The following is a 17991-nucleotide window of genomic DNA, read 5'->3' on the forward strand; positions in this document are numbered from 1 at the left end:
TCACATTGCAAAATGGTAAAAAGGTTACAGTTTCTGAGCCTCCTGGAGGTTTTTCAGGAGGTGAGGGAGAGTGTGAGAGTGCCAGACCATACATTGTCCCATTGTTGTCCTCTACCAAATCCCTGGCAGAACAACTCTGCCTTACATGTCCCAAAGAAAGGTAGTAAATTCTGCAGACAGAGAGTTCCGCCAGGGAGAAGCAAGGGCCAAAAAAGTTGGATCTCTCTTGGGCCAGTAAGTTCTTATTCCCTGAGTAAAATATTCTTCAAGGGGCTTACTGTGAGAAGTAGTCCCAAAAGTATGAAGGTTCCTGACTGCTAAGGGCCTTAAAGGTCAAGACCAAAACTTTGAACCTGATCCAGAGCTCCACTGGAAGCCATAGAGTCCACCCTCCAAAGCATCCATTTTCTCTAGGGGAACTGATCTCTGTCATCTAGATACCAGTTGTAATCCAGGTCTGCAGACTCCACTTGGAGGCAAATGTGACACTTTTGTTCACCTAAAGCAGGAAACCTGAAATATCTGCACAGATTAATATTGAGGCCAAGAGGTAGGGTTGCCAGATCCTCCCCCCAAAGTGGAGGCAGGAGTCCCCCACTACCAGGCCCCACACCCTGCTGCCAATCAGTTGGCCAGCAGGGGGAACTTACCCCCCCCCCCCCAAAGAGGGAGAACCATCCAACGTGCAGCATTGGGTCTATATCACTGCCAACATGACCTGAAAATGATGTTATCACATCTGGGACTTCAGGGCAACACTCTGGTATTTGGGCAAAGACACTGTAGTAGATAGAAGCCAAATTTACCATGCAGTTTTTGCTCAAATACCAGAGCATCATTCTGATGACCTGAACTTGACGACAACATGTCCAGGTTGATCACAAATGCAGGGATGTAGATACATTGCTTTATGTTAGCTGGGCCTCCTTGCTGCTCCCAGAACCACCACCACCCCTCATATCCATCCAGTTGACAGAAGGGACTTGGCAACCCTTATAAGAGAAGAGGAAGAATGAAAAAGAAATAGAAAGAAAAGAAAGCCTCTCCACCTCTGCAATGTAAGAAACAACTTTTCAAACCATTGTGGGGGTGGAAAGTATCTCCTCCCTGGAAGCAATGAAGCATGCACTTAGAAAACTACATCAAGATGTCTCAGGCCTGTCTGTAAATAGCTGTTGCTTCATTGCTAAAGAATTGGGAAAACAGTAATGGGTGAATAAACCAGGAAACTTGCAATGGTTATGTGACAGGCAGTGTAAGAGTCTAGGGGATTTAGGGAAAATCTAACAGCATGGATGGGCTGTCCCAGAATAGAACTGAAAGAACTGCCCCTGCAATGCAGTATATAAATTTAGTCTATTTATCAATGTCATCCTGTGCACTTAAGTCATATTTTAGTCGTTACAGACTTGGATTTTGTTGTATATAATATTCCATCTCATACTGAAAGGAAAGGACTACAATGAAATTGTATCCTTGAAACATGTTCCAAGTAATCAAACATGTAACAGCAACAACAACAACAACAAAATCAAACTACCCTTTTATTTTATTTTGGAGGAGGGTTTTTTTTAATGGAATAGAGATGTTTTATTGTTTTAAGGGTCTGATAAAATTGTAAGAACTACCCAGCTGATGTGTCTGGGTGTACATCAGTAATCGTGCAAGCCAGTTCTGGGCATTTCTACTCCTCAGCAGTTTAGTGAAAATTGTTACCTTATTTCCCAGTTTTAACAATCCAGATGGAATGCAGATTTGGTTTTTATAATTTTTATTGATTTTAACTACAAAAAGAAAAGGCAAAAGCATAGATACATTAAAGAGGGGAAGGGGTGGATACAAAGTGGGAAAAACAGAAACAAAGAAGAATGCAAATATATCAATTACAATTCTACCTCCAAATAAAATACCCAGTTCTTTCTACCTGCAAGTATGAGGTATTGAAAGCACACTTACTTGCCAAGTAGAATTGCCATGCTTGAGATAGAGAAGCGATACATCAGAAGAAGAAAGAAAGAAAGAAAGAAAGAAAGAAAGAAAGAAAGAAAGAAAGAAAGAAAGAAAGAAAGAAAGAAAGAAAGAAAGAAAGAAAGAAAGAAAAGCAAGGGGTTGGGTGTTCACCTCTTCCTGCTGAATTAGCTATCATGGCGAAGGAGCCGCGGGGCATACAAGAAGCCTCAGGGCATACAGCCGCCACTGAGCCCCTGGCTTCCTGTAAAAGTCCCATGCCAAAAAAAAACCCCTTTAGGGTCTCCTTGGGGGTGCCATGTTTGTGGTACCCCTCCACCTGCCTAATTCAGAGGGGCCACAGAAAGGATGATCCGCAGACCCCTGCTGAGCTCAAGGCGACATATTCCAGAAAAGCTGGAATGCAGATTTTACCTTGTACTTAAAATTCAAGAACTAGTTAAGAGCTAAAAAGATCAAATATACAGGCAATTGTCAGTTTATCATAAGACATCTACCCCTTAATCCAGGGGTATTGAATTCATTTGTTATGAGGGCCGGATTTGACATAAATGAGACCTTGCCAGGCCTTGCCATGTGTATCATAAAATGTTATGCCAGGTAGCGGACATATAAAGTTTATAAAGGGTACAGACACACAAATAATTTTTTAAACTTAAAATAAAACATGCTTAAAATATTAGCATGCTAGCAATATTTTGTTTTACAGTCTCTGATAAAAGTCACCTCTTACTATGAATTATTGCATCAAAAACTGCAGACAATGTCTGTGCTGTGCCAATCTTAAATATGTGCTGTTCAGGTGTGCACATCTGTAAATTGCAAACCTACTTTTGATTCATTGAAATTCATTACAGATATCTCATGGTCAATGCTTTGAGACTAACACCCAGAGGAACATGAAGCAGCTGGGCATTGTAAGCTTTTGTATACAAGTTGCTTCATGTGCTGGTCAAGAACATATGAAGGCACCGTGGCACAGACTGAGGGCTATGTGCTTGTCTACAAAACTATAATCTTCCCCAGAAAAATGACTGCAACTAAAAAAAAAAAAATACAACTTCCCCCCCAAAACAACTGCAAGAACAGAGAGGCAGCAATGTACAGTGGTCAGTGTCAGCCTACTATCTAGGAAGTTTACGTTCAAGACCCTCAATCAAAGGAAAATGTGAAAGAAAAATTAAGGAAAAATTGCTGGGTAAACCTGGGGTGGAACACACTCTCAGCCTAATGCTGATACTTCTCTTCTAAATAGTTCACATGCTTTCCTATTGAGAAAGACTGGAGGGCATAGTATAGTGAAAAAGAGGAGGGGAACGCAGTTACATCCATAACAAGCCCAACAAATCTCTATCTCTCTCTGTAGCAAGGCAAAAAGCTCATACCTTCACTAAAACGTTGCTAGTCTTACAAGCACTCTTTGTAGCTCTCCAGATGGTGGGGACTGGCAAAGGAAGCTCTGGCTCTTTCTTTCCTACCCTGGGGCATGAGGAGGGGGAGGAGCCTCAACCATTCACTAGAAGGAAGAGAGGCTTGTCTCAGTAGCTCTGCAGGGTGATTAATTGAGCCTGGCAAACTTAATCACCCAGCAGAACGGAGGCTGCTCCTCTTTCATTGGCTGAGGCTGCTCCTCCCTCCTCCTCCTTTTGAGAAAAGAGAGTGGGGAGAGGGAAAGGCTGTTTTGCTGCTCTGGCCTGTCCAGGGAGAAACACCAAATGGCCACCGAAAAAAGCAGGCAAGGGAAAATTAAGCAGACAACAGCCAGTTGCTGGAGGGCCTCATTGGAGCCCTCTGTGGGACTGATCCGGTCCGCAGGCCGCATGTTTGACACTCCTGCCTTAATCTGTGTTGATTTTAAATCTGTTGATTATTGTAGGCCAGTGTGATGTAATGGTTACTGTGTTGGACTAGGCCTGGAAATATCTAGGTTTAAATTCCCACTTACTCACTGGTTGATCTTGGGTCGGTAACACTTTCTCAGTCTAACCTACCTCACAGGGTTATCATGAGAACAAATGGAGGAACTGTGTATGCTATTCTGAGCTCCCCGGAGGAAAGAAAATTCTCAAAGGGTAAAATGTCTACCCTTCTAGAATTATTACAGACAATTCAGTGTTTTCAAGTGAAATTGAATATAACTTGTGGAACAGCTGGTTACTTTTTCAGTGAAATCAATGGCTTCATAATTTGACATGATCACATTCTTATTTTTTATTGATATTTTATTCACTTAAAATTATGTAATTCTAGCAACTTAACCTTTTAAAAAATAAACATCAGCCTGACATTGAGCCAGTTATCTGCATTTCTATCAACTCTGAACTTGCTATGATTGATATTGTTAAAAAACTTTTGCCTGCCTGTCATTTTATATTCAAGCTTCTTTATCCATTTGATATGCTTCCTAGCGTACTTTATATTCAAACTATTTTATTGCTGCTGATTAACTTTTATGTTTTACTTAGTGGCTAAAAAAAGACATGTCCTGACTCCTGTATTATGGGGAAGGAACAAGTCCGTCGTGCTAAATAAATTATTAAAGTGTAATATACGGGAAGGTGACTTTTTCAGTATTTTTGTCAAGGAAATAAATCATTGTGACATCCTATTTATAGCAAAATGATGTAATTTATGTTTTGTATGCAGTGTGAAATAGAACATTTATTATTTACAACAACAATAATAGAGCATGGAGTTAATATGGTCTTCAAAACAGCATATTGGATGTGGTTTAGTTTCATTTGGAGGCAGCCTTGTGTTCAAATCTTCACGTACTGCAGCACATGACTAGCTCCTGGTATGGCAGCTGGAAGCAAGATGTCCTGTAGTATTTCCCCAGCTAAACACACCATACCATATGAACATGTAAGCCGCCTTGAGCCTGCTCCGGCGGGGAGGGTGGGATATAAATCAAATAAATAAATAAATGCTCATGTATATCTTCCTGGAGGATGGAGTGGAGCACAACTGTTTCATATGAATTTGCAGATAAAACCTCTACACATATAAAATTGCAGACCGCTGCAAAGGTCTCTGTGACAACACAGTGGCATCTTGGATAGGGTTGCCAGCCTCCAGAGGGGGCCTGGAGATCTTCTGGAATTATGACATCCCCAGACTACAGAGATCAGTTCCCTTGGAGAAAATGGCTACTTCAGAGGATGGATTCTCTGGCATTGTACCCCATGAAGGTCCCTCCTTTCCCCAAATCCTGTCCTCCCCAGGCTTCATCCACCCAAATCTCCAGGAATTTCCCAAACCAGAGTTGGTGACCTTAATCTGGGATTATCTTTCAAGCGGATCAAGGGCCTCATGTCAGTGGCTAGCCTTTCACCATGTCATGTAGTAGGTGCCGTACCATGTTGACTTTTGACAACAACCCTGCTAAAGTTGGTTTTCAGAAGGACTGTGGTCTGGCTAGTAAGAGATCATATAAATTATAAACCTAGTTCAATCCAAGTTAAGTGCTCTTAATTCCTGCTGAGTTCAATTGAAAAGGTTTAACAAAGTGCATAATTTTCCTGTTAAAATGAGTGGTTAGCTACCCTTCCTTCCACAGTATCCCCTATTCTGAAAGGCTGTGCACATGTTCATTATAAAAGATCAAGTCCATAGAACATGTAATGTGCTGCATATATTATAAGGTGACCTATGTGTTAGGATTGCCAATCCCCAGGCGGGGGTAGAGGATTCCCCGGTTTGGAGCCCTCCCCCCACTTCAGGGTAATCAGAAAGTGGGGGGAGAAAAATGTCTACTGGGCACTCCATTATTCCCTATGGAGACCAATTCCCATAGGGTATAATGGAGAATTGATCAGTGGGTATCTGGGGTGCTGGCAGGCTGTTTTTTGAGGAAGAGACACCAAATTTTCAGCATAGCATCCAATGCCTCTTCTCAAAACATCTTCCAAGTTTCTAAAGGATTGGACCAGAGGGTCCAATTCTACGAGCCCCAAAACAAGGTGAGTGCCACTATCTTTCATTATTTCCAATGGAGGGAAGGCATTTAAATGGTGCATGGTCCATGTAAATGTGATGGCCAGAACTCCCTTTGGAGTTCAATTATATTTGTCAGAACCTTGCTCCTGGCTCCACCCCAATGTCTCCTGGCTCCACCTCCAAAGTGTCATGGCTCCACCCCCAAAGTCCCCAGATATTTCTTGAATTGGATCTGGCAACCCCACTATGAGATTATTACTCCATTATTTGATAAAGTTCTCAATTTTACTGAAAAAGCTAAACCTGATAATCTAGGATTACATACCAAGTAGACAAATTCTGTATGGTGATACTTAGGCTATGGAAATTGTATTGTAACCAGTGATCCCTCTAAATTGAGTGAGTGTGAGCTAGCTCATGGGGTTTTTATCCTTCAGCTCACACATTTTTGTCTTAGATCAGGAAAAACAGCCCCAGAGCAAACTAATTTATGCAGAAGCTCATAACTTTAATGCCAGTAGCTCACAAAGTATATTTTTTTGCTCACAATACTTCACATGGGAAGGATTGATTGTACTAGGTTTAAATTTTATTAGGTTATGTTTTATAGTATAAATGTTGTTTATTGTGTAAACTGTAAAATTGATTATATGTTGGTCAAACTTCCATGATAATAAAAAACTGAACTGAGTGGATAGCTTTAGTTGGATTGTGCTTTCTATATTTGGCATAACTGGATTCTAATTTCTATATTTGTCAAAGTTGGACAATGAAGAAAGCTGACAGGAAGAAAATGGATGCATTTGAAATGTGTTGCAGAAGAGTTTTACAGATACTGTGGACTGGAGTTTTACAGATACTGTGGACTGCCAAAAAGTCAAATGAGTGGGTTCTAATCAAGCCTGAATTCTCCTTAGAAGATAAAATGACTAAACTGAGGCTATTGTACTTTAGTCACATCATGAGAAAGAGTAACTATAATTGTTTAGGGTTGCTAACCTCCAGGTGGACCTTGAGATCTCCCACTTTTACAACTGATCTCCAGCTGGCAGAGATCTGTTCCCCTGGAGAAAATAGCTGCTTTGAAGTGTGGACTCTATGGAATTGTACCCTGCTGAGGCCCCTCCCTTCCCCAAACCCTGCCCTCTTCCAGCTCTACCCCCAAAGTCTCCAGATATTTTCCAACACAGACCTGGCAACCCTATAAATTGCTTCTCAGAGCCAGATTAACAAATAGGCCAAGTAGGCACTGGTCTATGGGCCTCCATGCTTTTACGGGCCCTGGGCCAGCTCCCCCCCCCCCAGTTTTCCCATTGCTTGCAGCCCTTCCAGCCTGCATGCATAGCCAGCAACTGAGCTGCTCTTTGCCCAACTTGCCTGGTGCGGCTGCTGCTGGCATCATTGCCAAGTTTGCCTCTCTCTGCCTCTCCCCTGCAGCTTTGTCAAAGGGGCTTTTGAGAAGGTGCCTGCAGGCTGTAGCTGAGGCCATGGGCAGCGGGGCAGGTACTGAGATAATTTGCAAGGGGCCTCCCAAGATTTTGACTGCCTAGGGGCTTCCACAGGGTTTAATCCTGCACTGTTGCTTCTTTATGCCTCATAATGACTAAAGCAACCATTTTAAACTCAGGGCAAAGAACTGTAAGAATTAGCTTGGTTTTGTTAGGGAAGTGGAGGAGAGACAAGCACAAAACAATTTATGCCTTTGACAGTTATTGCTAGTGCATAGAGCACTTAATGGTTCTGTTATATTGCAAGTTTATTATAACACATACTCTGTAGTTAGAAACAGTGCTTGGGCAAAGATATAGATATTCCTGAAGAATTTATTTTATTTTGAAACATTTCTGTGCCACCTTTCTACCCAAACCGGGTCCCCAAGGTGTGGAACAGCAAAACATTTCAGACATGAAAACAGTATTTAAAATATTGTGTGTGTGTGTGTGTGTGTGTATCTTAAAATATTTAAACAATTCAATAAAGACTTATAAACTAGCAAACACACATAACCATACATTATTTGAGATAGAAAAGTGATGTCGCCTAAATTAGCCATGACAGGGGACCATGCCTTGGCTTCAGAGAGGATTTAATAGTCTTCCCACCCACAGTCTTGTCTATCATACTTATACTGTGGGCATCCAGCAGGAACCGAATGTTACACAGAAAACACCAGCAGAGCCTGAAGAAAGATTATACAGAAGGAGAGAAACAGCAGCATTTGTAGTAGAATGAGGAAGGAGTCTCAATTAAAGGTATTGTAGTTTGTGCTTTGCTTTTTTAAAAGGATGCTCTTCCTTGATTTCTCTCCCTGTCACTTCCTGGTTCTCTCTTGATTAACTAGAAACAACCAGAACAATAATTCTACACAAGCGTCTCCTCTTTGCATTTCCTAAGTATATATGAAGGGGAAACTTGGCACATCTCTTGTAGTAATATGCATAAGCCTCATAGGCCTCTAAAACTTGCATAAAAGAATTCCCACTGCAGGCAGTACACAGGGAGCATACCCAGAATGCACAAATAACTTGCAAAGCCACTGTTGGTGCTTTTCTGTAAGTCTGAAACAATACTCAGTTCTCCTCCCTCCCAACCATTATTCTGAGGAGGCTGACATGGTTATAGTGCTGGTGTTTGTGTCCATACATATTAGGGCCTCAAAAGATTGTTTGACTTACTTCCACCCTTTCCCAGCCTAAACAATATATTTGATCTCCATGAGATCAGAAGCTATTTTTTGTCAGAAGGAGGCCCCACCTTTTTCAGTAACATATAAATTAGCCACTTTACTTGTCAACAAAGCAACCATAGAAAGCTACCAGCAAATGAACATTAAGATAATGCAGTACAATATCCATTTTGTTTCTCCATTGTCCTTTGAAGCTGAATGAATAATGGAAAATTAGTCTTTTCTCAAGTATTTTTTTCCCTGTTGAAGACAGCTTTAAATTCAAAGCATTTGGCTTCCAGTCAGGAACTCTATTCCTCAATTTGCCACAGATCTGTCAATTGTATTTAATAAACCTTGATTTGATTTTGCTATTTATAAAAGGCAAGTAAATTTACTTTCTTGGGGACACCTTGGGTACAGGGGCATTAAAGTATGTGAGATATATGGTGCTCACACACATACTAAATAATGCACTTTGCAACTGGATTTTTACTGTGTAAGAATAGCAAAATCCACTTGCAACTATGCCATGTGAAGATGATGATGACGATTTATTTTATTTTATTAGATTTATTGATGATGATGACGACGATGATGATGGATTTATGCCCCACCCTTCACTCTGAATCTCAGTCTCAGGGTGGCTTACAATCTCCTTTACCTTCCTCCCCCACAACAGGCTCCCTGTGAGGTAGGTGGGACTGAGAGAGCTATTACAGAAGCTGCCCTTTCAAGGACAGCTCTCCGAGAGCTATGGCTGACCCAAGGCCATTCCAGCAGCTGCAAGTGGAGGAGTGGAGAATCAAACCTGGTTCTCCCAGATAAAAGACCATGAACTTAACCTGTAATGTACTGAGAACTCAGACGGTTTGAAGGCAACATTCTTTATTGCGAGCACATTACAAAAGTGAGTGCACGCGGCCGGGGTTCCGCATATATACATTTCCCCGGACGGCCCCCCCCCGGTCCGACCAGGCCAATCCTGGTCGGTTAAACTTCCCGCCACAGATGTTGAGGGGAGGGGCCACTGGCGAGCCACATCCGGGAACCCGAGGGTCTCCTTTAGGTGACAATCGCCATGCGGCCCGGCCACTTATGAACAATACATAACACTCCTCCCCCCTTAGCTCAGGACACATAATCCCTTAAATATGCGGGGGCCGTGCGCTCCCGGTTGGACCTCCATAGGCTGGCCGGCGGAGTGGGAGCGGTGGCTGCCACCATCGTCGGGATCATGGCTTCCGAGCTGGGTGGAGCGGTGGTCTCCCCGCTGGGAGGAGCCGCCGGCCTGCAGTTGTCCCTGACTGGCTGTTCCGCCAGTGCTCCTGCCGCTGCACTGCTCTCGCCCTGGTTGGGCACCGCTCTCTGCTCGGCCGGAGCGGACGGAGGATTGGGGCTATCTTGCGGCGGACCCGCGGCAGCGGGCGCCGCTGTGCTCTGCCCTTCCGTTGGCTCTTCTTGTATGGTGCGGCACCATATCTGGTCGATATGCCTCCACAAGAGGAGGCCACCCTCCGTGTACACATCATAGTGACGGGACCTGGTTACTCGAAGTACCCGCCCTGCCACCCAGTCGGGGCCGCTCGCGTAGTTCCTAGCGTACACGGGGTCCCCCGGGAAGAACCCCCTAGCTGCCTCTCTGCACTCGGGGGAGTTTCGGATGTCGGTGGCCCGGTCGGGGTGCAGCCGATCTAGCCTCGTTATGAGTTTCCGTCCCATTAACAGCTCAGCAGGGCTGACCCCCGTTCCGGGGTTGGGAGTTATCCTATTGTCAAATAGGAATGCGGCTAGGCAGTGATCCCAATCCCCCTGTACTATGCGACCCAGGGCCTCTTTTGTGGTGCGGACCATCCGTTCTGCCTGGCCATTGGTAGCTGGATGGAATGGGGCGGACTTTATGTGATGGATCAGGTACCTCTGCAAAAATTCCTGGAATTCTCGGGAGGTGAAGGCGGTTCCATTATCAGAGACAATGGTGTCTGGGATCCGGTGTGTGCTCAGGACCCTGCGTTATGCCCGAATTGCCGCAGCCGTGGATGTCGAAGCCACCGGGATGACTTCCAGCCACTTAGTGTAGGCATCCACCACTAAAAAGAAGATCTGGCCCTTGAAGGGGCCCGCGAAATCTATGTGTAGCCTGGCCCACGGCTTTGTGTGTGCTCCCCAATGCTGAGCGGGGGCGCTGGGCGGTTCAGGCCGGGACTCCTGACATGCGGTGCACCTCCAGACCCATCCCTCGATTTCTTCGTCCATCCCTGGCCACCATACGTAGTTGCGTGCTAGGGCCTTCATCCGGACGATCCCCGGATGCGTTTCATGCAGGGCCTCCAGCACTTGTCTCCACAGTGGGGGGGGGGGACCACCACCCTGCTCCCCCATAACAGACACCCCTTGTGGGCAGCTAGTTCTTCCTTTCTTGTGGAGTATGCCTTGAACTCCTCCCCCGGTCTTCCCTCTGGCCAGCCCCTCACCACCCAGTTGAGGACCCAGGCGAGAGTTTTGTCCCGCCCCGTGGCTTTTGCTACCTCTGCTGCGTGTAGGGGCCGCTCTGGCAGTGTTTCCATTAGCATCACATGGTTGGCTGGGGCCGGGTCGGGGTCTATGGAGGGGAGCGGTAGGCGACTGAGGGCATCTGCGTGACCCATGGCCTTGCCCGGCCGATGGACCAGGGCATAGGTATACGAATGAAGGAATTGGTTCCATCGCAAAACGCGTTGCGATAGAATCTGTGGCGTTTGGCGATCCGGGGCCAGGAGGCCCAGGAGCGGCTTGTGGTCCGTGGCTATTGTGAACCACCTCCCGTACAAATAGTCATGGAACTTGCGCACCCCCGCAACAATTGCTAGGGCCTCTTTGTCTATTTGCACGTAGTTCCGCTCCGCTGTAGTTAGGGTCCTGGAGTAATAAGCTACTGGGACCTCCCTCCCATCCGGGAGTTGGTGACCCAGGATGGCGCCCACCCCATACGGCGACGCGTCACATGCTAGGATCACCGGTAGGCCCTCATCAAAATGGTGGAGCACATCGTTCGATGTGAGTAGGTCCTTTACCGCTTGGAATGCCGCTGCCTGTTTCTGTCCCCAAACCCAGGGGGCATTCTTATCCAAGAGTCTGTGGAGGGGTTCTGCAATGGCAGCCTTGTGGGGCAAGAATGAATGGTAAAAATTTTATAACCCCAAGAAACTCTGGAGGTCCGCCTTGCTCTTCGAGGTTGGGGCTTCCACGATAGCTGTGGTTTTGTTGGGCGTCGGGTCCACCACAAACCCCATGAACTCTACCCTGGGCACCCCCAGGGAGCACTTTTCCCACTTTACTTTCAGGCCGGCCTCTTGGAAACGGCGGAGCACCTCACGCAGTTGGTTGTAGAATTCCTCCGTGTCCGGGGCAGCGATCAGAACGTCATCGAAAAACGGCTGTACCCCGGGTATCCCTTTGAGGAGAGAATCCATCAGACTCTGGAAAACCTCCGGGGCCACGCTCACCCCAAACTGCAACCTCCGCACCTTAAACCCCCCCCCCCCTGTGGGTGACTATTGTCTGTGCCTCTGCCATGGCGGCGTCTACAGGCAGCTGCTGGTACGCCTGGGCCAGGTCTAGTTTCCCAAAAATCTTGGACCCCGCCAGCGCAGCCAAAACGTGGCTGATGACTGGGACCGGGTAGGGGTCATCCTGAAGTGCCTTGTTAATAGTGCACTTATAATGCGCGCATATGCGCACGTCCCCGTTCGGCTTCACCGGGGTCACGATCGGAGTCTCCCATTCAGCATGGGAAACGGGTTCCAGCACCCCCTGAGCCATGAGGCGATCTAGCTCGGCCTCAATCTTGGGCTTTAGTGCAAACAGAACCCGCCTGGCCTTTAGCCTTACCAGCCGCACTTGGGGGTCGATAGGTAAGGATATGGGGGCCCCCTTATAACACCCCAGGGCCTCATCGAACACTTCCAGGAACTCTTTACACACGTCGTCGAATCCCCGCATCCCCAGTTGCTGCACCCCCACTATTTTTATTCCCAGCAGCTGGAACCAGGCTAGCCCCAAAAGTGTGGTAAGCTGTCGTTTGACCACCAGTATTTCGAGGTTGCCCCTGAACCCCTTGTACTCCACCCCCACCGTTGTCCAACCCAGGACTTGTACAGGGTTCTTTTGGAAGTCCCGGAGCATGAAACCGGCCGGACGCAGTCTGGGCTGGCCCCGCGAGCACAGCCTCCTCAAGGATTCCTCCGATATTTTGGAGATGGAGGAACCCGAGTCCAGTTCCATCAGACAAGGCTTGCTCTCTATCCTGACTGAGACCTTGACCTTGCGGGGGGTCTCATCGGGCAAGTTCATTACCTGTACACTGGTAGATGCTGTCGCGTAGTCCCCGGTCGATTCCTGGTTGGTCGCCTGGCGGTGGCGGGTGCCCTTGGACCAGCAGGCCCTTGCTATGTGGCCCATCTTGCCACAGCTCCTGCAGACCACGTTGTGGTAGGGGCAGTCCCTTCGCTCGTGTTGGTCCCCGCAGCTGGCGCACCTGGTCGAGGCCGGTCTCTCAGTCGCCCGGGGTCACTGGGTTACTCGTGGGCCCATCCCTGGTTGGCGGCGCAGCTGGAATGCTTCCTCCTCCTCCGGTCCGTAGGGGTCCATCTCTCCCTGGTGGACGGTGTCGGTTCTTGTTTTGGGAAAGGTCCTCGTGGACCGCTCGAATGCCACTGCCTCGTTGAAGGTGCTCTGGAGGGTGAGCTCTTCTCTCGCGAACAGCTTCTGCTGCAGCCTCTCGTCCCTCAGGCCCCAGACGAAATGGTCTGCCAGGGACTCTTCCAGCTATGCGAAGCTGCATTTGCCTGCGATTTGGCGGAGGGCCGCCATGTAGTCGGCGGCCGACTCTCCCGACTCTTGGTCCCGCTTGTGGAAGAGGAACCGGCGGGCCACGTGTGAAGGCTGTGGCAGGAAGTGCCCTGTGAGGAGCTGGCCTATCTCTTCGTAGGACTTCTCCATGATCCTCGTGGGGGCCGAGAGACCCTGGTGATCTCAAACGTGGCTGCCCCGCAGATGCTCAGGAGGACGTCCCGCTTCATGCAGTCTTCAGTTATGCGGTTTGCCCGCAGGTAGCACTCGACCCGCTCCGTGTAGGTCTCCCATCCCTCTGGAGTAGCGGGGTTGAATTCTTCGAGACGGCCTGTGGTCCCGCTCTGGGTAGCCATGGTGGCTGTGGTGGCGGCTGTGTTCGCTCAACGGGTTGCCTTGGTCGTCTCTGTTGGATCCGTTTGAATTTGGTGGGCTAGCATCCCATCCTCGTCGCCACTGTAATGTACTGAGAACTCAGACGGTTTAAAGGCAACATTCTTTATTGCGAGCACATTACAAAAGTGAGTGCACGCGGCCGGGGTTCCGCATATATACATTTCCCCGGACGCCCCCCCCCCCGGTCCGACCAGGCCAATCCTGGTAGGTTAAACTTCCCGCCACAGATGTTGAGGGGCGGGGCCACTGGCGAGCCACATCCGGGAACCCGAGGGTCTCCTTTAGGTGACCATCACCATGCGGCCCGGCCACTTATGAACAATACATAACATAACCACTACAACAAACTGGTGAATGCACCCATAGGGATAGTAGCCCATGGTTATTTAAATAGACTCTCACTCCCTACTATATGCTTTGCTCCCTTCCTATAGAATAACTGGAGATAAGATTATTTATGCTATATACAGTCATAGCTGAAGTTTTGGGGAAACTTGATAATATATAAAAAAACTGAGCAAATGAGGATATAATTTTTGTTGTTTTTAAAACCAGTGTATTTCACTAGCTTTAGCTGGAAAGGCAATGAAAATATAATTGTATGTGCAGTTGTGTAGCTAAAATTCTCAGTGTCAAGAGGTTCCATAGCCATGTTGTCAAGGGATAGAAGAAACAATAAAGCAAGAGTCAACTGTACTAACAGATATGTAGGAATTTCAAAAATACATATTTGTATTAAATACCTATAATGGATTTTTTTTAAAAAAAACACAATTTATTGCCAGAAACAAATTAATGAAGGGGGTTTATAATCTGCCTGCAACCATTTCAGAGAGAGAGAGAGAGAGACTGTGTTGAATAAGTTATTTGCTATATATTATTTATTCACTTAAAGTTCACATCTTTTATTTGCCAGAAGGCTTGTTTTACAATTATTACTTTACTAAAGAAAGGAACATATGGAGCAAAGAATTTTAATTGTTACTGCTGCCTCCCTGATTATTCCTACATTAGTCATGGTCTACGTGAAAGGCTTTCAACTGCATGGTTCTTCTAGCAGCATGGTTAGCATGCCATACAGGCAAGTGATTCATCTTCCCAGGGGCCAAGTGTCTTGCAAAGCAGGCTGTTTAAGGATCTACATGGGTGGAAATGTGCCCCTGACCAGCAAGAGAGCAACTGTGACAACTCTGTCAGCTGTGTGGCCCAAAGAATGATTCATTCAGTCCCATTCACAGTGCGATTCTTTGTAGCAAGGGCATTTGGTTAGGCCTCAACAGACCCCTTTCCTTTCTCTCCCAACTAGCTCTCATTTGGGAGTACTTAATCCTTCTTTCATAAAATTGTATCAAATATTTGTTGGATTGGATCCAGCCAGTTTTTTCATTCAATCTTGTCCTTTTCCTCTTCTTATTATAATCTTTATCAAACATGGCTTTTGTACATGCAGTTACCATGATCTCCAGGATAGTCTTTGGGGAGGAAGTTGTCCAAGGGGACTGTTGTTCCATTGTTCACCAACAGAGAACCTGTTTGATAAAAACCATAGAGCTTGGGGAAATTCTAAAGCAGGGTGTCGAACTCATTTGTTACAAGGGCTGGATTTGACATAAATGAGACCTTGCCAGGCCTTGCCATGTGTATCATAAAATGTAATGCAAGATAGCAGACATATAAACTTTATAAAGGGCACAGACACACAAATAATTTTTTAAACTTAAAATAAAACATGCTTAAAATATTAGCATGCTAGCAGTATTTTGTTTTACAGTCTGATAAATGTCACCTCTTGCTATGAATTATTGCAGCAAAAACTGCAGGCAATGTCTGTGCTGTGCAAGTCTTGAATATGTGCTATTCAGGTGTGCACATTTGTAAATTGCAAACCTACTTTTGATTCATTGAAATTCATTACAGACATCTCATGCTCAATGCTTTGAGCCTAAGACCCAGAGGAACATGAAGCAGCTGGGCATTGTAAGCTTTTTGTATATAAGTTGATTCATGTGCTGGTCAAGAACATATGAAGGCACCGTGGCACAGACTGAGGGCTATGTGCTTGTCTACAAAACTATAACCTTTCCCAGAAAAATGACTGCAACTCCAAAAAAAAAATACAACTTCCCCCCCAAAACAACTGCAAGAACAGAGAGACAGCCATGTACAGTGGTCAGTGTCAGCCTACTATCTGGGAAGTCTACATTCAAGACCCCCAATCAAAGGAAAATGTGAAAGAAAAATTAAAGAAAAATTGCTGGGTAAACCTGGGGTGGAACACACTCTCAGCCTAATGCTGATACTTCTCTTCTAAATAGTTCACATGCTTTCCTATTGAGAAAGACTGGAGGGCATAGAATAGTGAAAAAGAGGAGGGGAATGCAGTTACACCCATAACAAGCCCAATAAATCTCTTTCTCTCTGTGTAGCAAGGCAAAAAGCTCAGACCTTCACTAAAACGTTGCTAGTCTTACAAGCACTCTTTGTAGCTCTCCTGATGGTGGGGACTGGCAGAGGAAGTTCTGGCTCTTTCTTTCCTTCCCTGGGGCATGAGGAGGGGGAGGAGCCTCAACCATTTATTAGAAGGAAGAGAGGCTTGTCTCAGTAGCTCTGCAGGGTGATTAATTGAGCCTGGCAAACTTAATCACCCACCCAAACTTAATCACCCAGCAAACTTAATCACTTCAAAGAGCAGAGGCTGCTCCTCCTTCATTGGCTGAGGCTGCTCCTCCCTCCTCCTCCTTTTGGGAAAAGAGAGTGGGGAGAGGGAAAGGCTGTTTTGCTGCTCTGCCCTGTCCAGGGCGAAACACAAAATGGCCACCGAAAAAAGCAGGCAAAGGAAAATTAAGCAGACAACAGCCAGTTGCTGGAGGGCCTGATTGGAGCCCTCTGTGGGCCTGATCCGGTCCGCGGGCCACATGTTTGACACCCCTGTTTTAAAGTATCTTGTGATGCAGTGATAACACTTCCAATTAGATGGCCATGGTCAGCCCTACCACTAGGCAAACTAGGTGAATGCCTAGGGCACCAGCCTTCCAGGGGTGATGAATTGGGTACCTCCCGTGTGACTCAGTGACATTTTCAGTGTTTGTTGGTGAGAGCACCAGAAGTTAGCCCCACCTAGGGTGCCAGCAGTGCTGGATTAAACCCTGTGGAGGCCCCTAGGCAGTTGAAATCTTGGGGCCCCCTCACAAATTATCTCAGAATCGGAGTGCCTATCCCACTGCCCCCTCTGTAGGCACCTCCTTAAAAAGCCCCTTTTACTAAGCTGTAGGGGAGAGGCAGAGAGACACAAACTTGGCAATGACACTAGCAGCTGCCGCACCAGGCAAGTCAGACAAAGAGCAACTCGGTTGCTGGCTGCTTGTGCAGGCTGGGAGGGCTGCGAGCAGGGGGCAAAATGGGGGTGGGGAGCCAGCCTGGGGCCCCTAAAGGAATGGGGGCCCATAGGCCAGTGCCTACTTGGCCTAATTGCTAATCCAACTCTGGGTGCCAGACAATTTAGGGCTGGCCCTGTAGATGGCTGTTGTCAAAGTTCCATGAGATACTGTTCCAGCCCTGTATTCCCCACCTCCACTTACTGGAGAAAGAGCATACAATGTTGGGGGAGGGGAGTTCTGGCAACCCTAGGTTCAACCCATTTTCAATAGGAAACCCAGGGACATCTCCCATTATGCAGCCATGCATTCACCAACAGTTCCGTCCTTAGCAGAATTACACCCATCTAAGTTTTTTTTTTTTTTTAACTTCAATGGATTTAGAAAAGTAGAACTCTGTTTAGGATTGCACAGAAAAAGGCTTCTGTACAAAAAGTAAGGACTATGCCTATGGGTAGCACTCGTGCTAAAAGGCAACTTTTGAAGAAAGTATGCTGATGTTTACGAAACTAGCCTGCCATAACTGCGTCTTCACCACAAAGAAGAAAACAATCCTTTAATTCTGCAGCACAGCAGCAGGGAAGGATACCAACTCTGAAAGGATACCTGCACATTGTAATGGGGGGTGGGAAATCAATGTTGCCATAAAACAGCAAGGGGTTTCCCTCCACTTAAGTTACAAAGGAGAAGCCCAAAGAAGATTCCACAGGTGTTCCTAGCAAATAAACAGCCATTATCATCACACATTTCTATAATCTTCAAAGGGATGTAAATCACAAAAAAGTGAATGCCTTCAGACATCTCACTGTTAACACCTAT

The sequence above is a fragment of the Heteronotia binoei genome, chromosome 1, assembly GCF_032191835.1.
Source record: "Heteronotia binoei isolate CCM8104 ecotype False Entrance Well chromosome 1, APGP_CSIRO_Hbin_v1, whole genome shotgun sequence".
NCBI lineage: Eukaryota > Metazoa > Chordata > Lepidosauria > Squamata > Gekkonidae > Heteronotia > Heteronotia binoei.